Source organism: Biomphalaria glabrata, chromosome 6 (assembly GCF_947242115.1).
Source record: "Biomphalaria glabrata chromosome 6, xgBioGlab47.1, whole genome shotgun sequence".
Taxonomy (NCBI): domain Eukaryota; kingdom Metazoa; phylum Mollusca; class Gastropoda; family Planorbidae; genus Biomphalaria; species Biomphalaria glabrata.
The window spans coordinates 7,503,036-7,511,118 of NC_074716.1; the positions used below are offsets into that span (position 1 = coordinate 7,503,036).

Sequence of the window (8,083 nt, forward strand, 5' to 3'; positions counted from 1 at the left end):
AAAAAAACTAGCAAGAGACCGTGGAGAGTGGCGTATTTTTGCTGAGGCCCTATGTTCCACGAGGAACCCAAAGGAATGATGATGATGATGATGAAAAAGAAAAGGTAGATTTTCAAGACAATCATATCAATGCTGTCAGGGTAAATAGCCAGTAGGAATAATAATAATAACAAGGCTTGTCTTCGAGTCCAAAGAATAATGAGGAATACAGTATTTCTCGCGGCTATGCAGCCCCAGCTGTGACCTACATATATTCCCAAAGTAGCGCATGCATAACCATTGTCTTTAGATTTCTTTTCGCCGTCTACGTCTGCCCTCGTCAGCAGATTTTCTTTTGGTCTTTAGTGTGTATCCCGCGGCTTTTGTAAGTGACCTCCAGCTGTCTCGTTCTGAAGCCACCAGCAACCAGGTGCCGTCTTCTATGTCAGCTAAGGCAAGTAGGAATAGGAAATACATGTATGACATAATCTCGAACCAAAAGGGTAGTTATGTTTAGACAGGAAATGACTTATACTTCAGGTTAGAGATTAATTAGCTACAGAGACAAAAGGCGACATATTTATCTCCAGAAAAGTAGCATTGTTATTATTGGAGATTTCCAAGTGAAACTGAACAATGACACGCTAAATTGAACGTCACTGTTGACAACTAAACAAAAAAGAATGGATTTATACTTTTCATTAAAATTTTAGCTACATTTCAAGATGTAAATACATAAATTATAGCTTTTATAGGGCGCTACTTTCATGCTTATAGCATGCTCAGAGCGCTTTATTCCAATCTCATTCGTGGACCGGTGAAGGGAGGGGGTATCTGGGAGAAGGTTTTTCCGTGCTGCCTTTAGTTTGTTTCTAAATACGTTTTAAGTTATATGATGAAAGTCTAAAATGTCCTCTATATTGAAATTATTTCTTATCTTATCCTATTACAGACGTTACTTCAAAAAAAAAAAAAAAAGATAATTACGTCCTACACATTTCACGTGTCAATCTAGTCAAGCATGTGCTAAAAAACGGAAGCGTTAAGAAAATGTTGACTCTTCAGTGCTAAAAGTGCACAAAAACCTTATCGTAGCTTACCAACAATTCCTTTGTTTTGCACACCGGAAATACCAAAAAGGGAGCTATTTATAGTTTTTTCCGCCATGTATGAAAATCTACAACACAATAACGTTTTTTTAATATATATATTAGTGAAACAGTAGCAGAATTTGCTAGTGTAGGACACGTTGTTTGTATCCTTTATTATTATAGCTTTTATATAGCGCTACTTTCATGCTTTTGGTCCAATCTCATTTGTGGACCGGTGGTGGGAAGGGGTATCTAGGAGTTGGTTTTCCGTGCTGCCATTAGGCGCTCAGTAAACCTCGAGCCCCCTTCTAGGTAGCCAAGCCAAGCCAAGTTCAAGCGCACTTGGCCTCTCGACCACGCTTCCCATCATGTTTCAAACTCGACAAACATGACATCATTTTATTCGTTGGAACTCTCTTGCTTTTTTCTTTGAGAGATAGCTTGCCTTCCAAAATATCAATGTGTGGACTACAGTTTTCTACAAGCCTAATTCTTAATAGCGTTTTGACTACTTTGCCATGTCAAAAATATTCTAGTTTCGGTTCAGTAAACAAGCTTTGAGAACCTTGGGGAGGCCACCTATCAACATTTCAACTTCTAGATTAACTTTAAGGGGGAAAAAAAGAATGAACATGTAACTTTATATTTTGTCACCTCATGTTGACATCCAGACATGGTTCAAGAACCCTGCGTAGTTATTGTTAAATGGCGTCATACTTTAGACGCTGGTACTTTGGGAAAGATAGACAAAGATATCTTCTAAGCTTAATCTAAGACTATTCTCTATAGTCGTTAATACAGAAAAGATGATATAAAGACCTTTGAGACTTAGTTGCTAGTTAGGATTATACAAGTATTGTTTTCTTCAATCAATCTGGCAAGAACATCTAAGGCCTTTTTAAACTCTATAGCTACCAACATTTTATTTTAAAGAACTATGTCCTCACCGTATGAGTGTCCTTAGGAGTTGATCACTTCTGTTTAATTTGTGTGTAAGGTTGTTATTGCCGGAAGTGGTAATAGATATAAGCACGCTATATGACAAGGGCTCTCAACCTGTGGATCGCGACCCCCTTGGGGGTCGAATGACAAATTGCCAGGGGTCGCTTAACACCCCCGCAACTTTGGATTTCTTTGTCTATTCATCATAAGAAGTTGTTGGTTTTTTTTTTTTGGGGTCCATTCTAACGTGCTGTAACAAGCCTATTTGAACGGTACTTGGTATTCAAACTATTTCATATCTCGTTCTGTTTGAGCTTGTGTTCCGCCTTCTTCTTTCATTTCCAAGAACAAATCTTTGCAAACCAAGGTTTTCCAGCTTGTTAGTTATGAAGTCCAAATTCAGAAACAGACTTGATCCAGAAGATGATATTTTGTTGTGCTTCTAAACTCCTGATTTGGTGGCACAGAAACCAGGTCAACCTTCGTACTACCATTGGCGTGCAACATGTATATTGTGAATACGCAATAGAAAAGTAAATAAATGCAAGTCTAAATAATAAACTTTTTTTTAAATTTTATTATGATCACAAAGTTATTTATCAGTGAACGAAAAAAAAAATTTGGTTGTGGGTCGCCGACTATTGGGAAATTATTTTAGGGGGTCTGGAAGCTAAAAAAGTTGAGAACCACTGCTCTATTACTTATACAATGTTTCCAAATGGAATGCTTCTCAATTAGCCTCTGACAACCAGTCCAACTATTGGCCTTCACTTGTGGCTCAGATATTCAGTCCGGCGGAACTGTTTTTACTAACAACAGGGACGAGTAATGGCACCTAGACCAGTATGATCTTTAGGAGGGCCTTGTTTAGTTTTAGCTGGCTACCCACACAAGAGAAGAAAAACTCTTAAACAAACCTCTGCTGCCTAGCAGTTATACCCAATTATGGGAAGGCTTCGGTAATCAACCCTGAGGAAAAATCAGGAGCCGGCGACCCTTAGGCAGTTTGCAGCATACAGTGCCACACCCTGGCAAAGCCTGCGATGTCGCTAATCTCAAACCGCATCGACATTTGCCGCTCCTTTGGATACATCGGCTGCGTGTGTGGGCAGTATCGTTCCGACCATACACCAGGCGTTCACATTATGTCTATGAGATGATACCTTTTTGCCTCTCGATTGAAGGAGACCAAATATTTTTTTTTTATTTTGCCGTATCCGTCGTGACTACGCTCATGTTTGCTTGTTAGCTTAATTAGAATCACTTGGTTCAAGTTACAGACATACAATACATTTGTGCACTAAACTTCACTGGGGTCAAGTTACAGCCATACAGTACATTTGAGCACTAAACTTCACTGGGGTCAAGTTACAGCCATACAATACATTTGAGCACTAAACTTCACTGGGGTCAAGTTACAGCCATACAATACATTTGTGCACTAAACTTCACTGGGGTCAAGTTACAGCCATACAGTACATTTGATCACTAAACTTCACTGGGGTCAAGTTACAGCCATACAATACATTTGATCACTAAACTTCACTGGGGTCAAGTTACAGCCATACAATACATTTGATCACTAAACTTCACTGGGGTCAAGTTACAGCCATACAATACATTTGAGCACTAAACTTCACTGGGGTCAAGTTACAGCCATACAATACACTTGAGCACTAAACTTCACTGAGGTCAAGTTACAGCCATACAGTACATTTGAGCACTAAACTTCACTGAGGTCAAGTTACAGCCATACAATACCTTTGAGCACTAAACTTCACTGAGGTCAAGTTACAGCCATACAGTACATTTGAGCACTAAACTTCACTGGGGTCAAGTTACAGCCATACAATACACTTGAGCACTAAACTTCACTGGGGTCAAGTTACAGCCATACAATACATTTGAGCACTAAACTTCACTGAGGTCAAGTTACAGCCATACAGTACATTTGAGCACTAAACTTCACTGGGGTCAAGTTACAGCCATACAATACACTTGAGCACTAAACTTCACTGGGGTCAAGTTACAGCCATACAATACATTTGAGCACTAAACTTCACTGAGGTCAAGTTACAGCCATACAATACACTTGAGCACTAAACTTCACTGAGGTCAAGTTACAGCCATACAATACACTTGAGCACTAAACTTCACTGGGGTCAAGTTACAGCCATACAATACACTTGAGCACTAAACTTCACTGGGGTCAAGTTACAGCCATACAATACACTTGAGCACTAAACTTCACTGGGGTCAAGTTACAGCCATACAATACATTTGAGCACTAAACTTCACTGAGGTCAAATTACAGCCATACAATACATTGGAAATAAATCACACATTCACAGAAGGAACAAGACCTAGTGACCTATGACCTAGAGACTATCGAACTGATCAATAATTTATCGCAACTGATAAAGATATATACTTAATAGCTGTTTTTAAACTTTTTTATTTATTTGTATGTCATGTTCAAGGTCGTATGCCCTTAGAAGTCAAGTTTCTCTTTTAAACCATAATTTCTTTCTTTTCCCTTGTCATAGCAGTTAAAGAGACCTTTCTCAGAATGGCTGGTTAGAGAGTATGTACTTCACGAGTTGAAAGTACTGCAGTAGAGTCTAGCCTGTCAGCAATGAAAATAGCTGTTAAGAGATTAGGAAACTACACGAAGGCTATGTGAAGTTTGTCACGTGATTAGTTCAATCATTATTTAAACAAAGTAGTAAATTACAAGATCGACACGTCGTACGCAATGATCTTATTGAAAGAACGTCTGCAATTAATAAGATAAGATAAATGTGGCTGGGTAAAAAAATTTGAAGATTATCGCTAAGTGTTGCTCTCATCTTCAAGCTCTTATTTAATGTGTAACCTAATAGATGAGCCTTAGGGAAGAAGTTCCTCATAGATCTTCGTTATAAACTTAATACATTTCCAATTGACCTTTTCCTGCTAATGTAATTAAAATCAAGGGAATTTATGATTCAAAACGCTTTAAAAATTGTGTTTTCTTTGATTTGTCGATTCTGCAGCAGCTTAGTTATGAAACAGTTTGCCACTAAGAAATCTCTTCCACATATATTCCCGAAGTCACCAAAAATGTTTAAATGTAGAGGGCGCTGAACAGACCATACAGATAACAGCAAGGAAAGACGCGCTTTTAAATCTGTATTATAATATTATAATCTTATACATTACAGACGTTACTTCAAAAAAGAAGATAATTAGGTCCTACGCATGTGTCAATCTAGTCATGCATGTTAACCAATTACTTAAACTCTGCCAAGTCGTTGGTTTTCCTGGCTGATTCAGGCAACCCATTCCATTCACCAATGGCACTAGGTAAGAAGGAGCACTTGTGCGAATTTGTTCTAGCGTATGGAATAAGAAATGTGCCTTTACCCTTGTGTCTTTCTGAATATTTTATAAGGTTTTGTTTTTCTGTTTGTAAGTTATGGTTTAGTGTTGTATGTATTATAGCTACCCTACTTTTTATTCTTCTGCCCTGAAGTGTCTCTAAGTTTAGTGATTTTACTAATGGTGTTATTCTAATCAAATTAGAATATTCGTTTATTATAAATCTCTGCTCTATTTTTTTTTATTTGTTCTAGTTTCTTTATGTTTTCCGAGGATGCAAATTGTAATATTGGCCTAACTAATATTTATGATATTCAATTGGCTACCGTTCAATATTTTCAGAGACTAGCCTTTATGATGCATATGATGTTTCGTTACTTCACATGAACAAGAGTGATTCCTAATCACAGACCTATATATTTCTATGTCTATGTTCCTAATCTAAACATCAAATTTTCTAACAAAACTTTGCTACCATTAAAAAAAAGTTATTAATTGATTAAGAAATATACATGCGCTTGGGATAATGCTAAAGTTGTATAATAAGCCTTACTTACCTTTGCTATGGTTCAGTTTGAATGGGCAGAGCTAAAGATCCATGAATGTGTCCAGTGTTATTTACGCCTAAGAAAGTATTTCTTGGTTAAACTCCTATCATGTAAGTCCCAATAACTGCACTGAAGTCACTGGGTCTATTGTACAGCCTGTATCATTGGATCAGCACTTTATAAGTAGGACTGGAGCGTGGAACACGCGATCTTTGGACCATAATATCTACGTATATCACAAGTAGTTTTATTTGGCATACTTAATAGTATCTCTCTCTCTTAACTTCATTCCCATACTTACCATACCCAATGTGCAACCAATGCAGTTGACACAACAGACAGACACACACACACACACGCAATACCATTGACTGATTACAATTATTATATCTCTATTTTTCATAATTATATTCCCGTATTTATCACACTGTCGTCTCCCCCAATCCAACTATCCACCCAGGTACTCAAAATTGTCCTTACGATGTATCGAGTTGACCTAACAATTTTTACAGTTATCTTTCCTTTTCTTGTGTTATCTCCCTTTCATTAGGTCACTGACATTGACATTGAACTCATTAGAGCTTTAACCTCAGTATAAAAAGAAACAAGATTACAAAGAGAGTTTGTGTTATCACATAAACTCAGAGATGACCCCCACCATATCCAGGAATATAAAAAGAAACAAGATTACAAAGAGAGTTTGTGTTATCACAAACTCAGAGATGACCCCCAATAGATCCAGGAATATTTAAGCCTCTTGGACTTTTACTTTGATTGTCTAAAGTAAAAAAATTCTAAGAAATATTTGACGTTGTTTTTCACTTGAAAAGAATCTGAACAACATATGAAAAGAGCAATCTCAAAGAATTATTTGGTATTGTTTTTCAATTCTTGATAATATAAGATTTCTGACTTATATTAAAACTTTTTGCCCAAAAGGAGAAATCAGCTTCTCAATAGCTTTTCTAGTTTTTCCACCTAAATGTGTCAGACCGACAGTCATACAACACAAAATGTATAGGGGCTGCTAAAAATATACAGATTATTTGACTTTTTGTGGTCAAGAAGGGAGTGTAGTGGAGAGGGGAGGGAATATCTCTGAGAAGGTTTCCGTGCTGCCCTTGCACAAGTAATTTTAAAACATATTTACTACTCCAGTAGAGATTCAAACAAATGTACCCCCTTAATAAATAGTTAAAAAATTATATCCCTGAAGTTTTTCATTTAAGTCTTTTTTTTAAGTGATGTATTTTTATGATGAAAAAAAAACTGCTTGCATATTTAATTTTTAAAATTTAATGGTTCGCTTCTAGAAAACCAAAACAAACAAAAAAAGTCGCCGTTGCATTAGAACTTTGCAAGAACTTATTAACTCTGTCCGTCTGGGTGGAATCTTGTACACGTTATTATTTCCACTTCCTACTCGGAACAAGTTTTAAACTTGACAACAAATGAATCAATGTAAAAAAAAACAATGAGTTAATCAATTAGTCAGTAGGGTCTGCCAGGCTAAGGGGATATAAGCCTTAGGTGGTTCGCTAAAAAATTTTATCTAACAAACAATAGACTATAAAACCATCTACTTTTATAGCTACTTGGCTAGCTCAGCGGCTAACAATTTGGGCCTTCCAGCGTGCAGGCTTGAGTTCGAGTTCAGACTCAAGCAACTTTTTACAAAAAAATGTTTTTGAAAAGGCAACACGGAAAACTTCTCCCAGATACTCTCTTCCCCACCCACACACACACACACCCAATCCACTGACCACTGGTCAACAAAAGTGATAGGAACTAACCGCACTGATATAAGCATGAAAGTTGCGTTAAGCCGAAGCAATTAATACAAATGTTTCCAATTGCAAAAATGTATTATTGTTAGTCTATAGTCTATATCTTCTAAAAATGGATTCAAAATAATTGATGCAATTTCACTAAGAAAAAATGGTAAGTTTTCTTTTTTATATTTTTGTATATATTTTCCTTGTTTATTTATGACTTTCCTTAGTACAAATAATGTTCACAGTGCGACCCTCTCCTATCTAAATACCTCGTTCTTGTACAGCTGAAGCCCCTAAATAATTGTGACACAGTTTTTGGTTGCTGTTACTTTGCAAACAATAATATTCTGTACTAAACTCATCGTTACATCAAGCAATGAAAATAAAA

General features: G+C 36.8%; 1 protein-coding gene across 1 annotated transcript in view; it reads right to left on the reverse strand.

Annotated features, from left to right (window-relative positions):
• The window catches only part of LOC106070548 (organic cation transporter protein-like), a 39,682-nt gene extending 33,478 nt beyond the window's left edge, over positions 1–6,204 (reverse strand). The window contains exon 1 of the mRNA XM_056033458.1: positions 5,930–6,204. The gene's annotated coding sequence lies outside the window, so the exon portion shown is untranslated. The remainder of the gene's footprint in view (positions 1–5,929) is intronic.
• Positions 6,205–8,083: the final 1,879 nt, after the last annotated feature.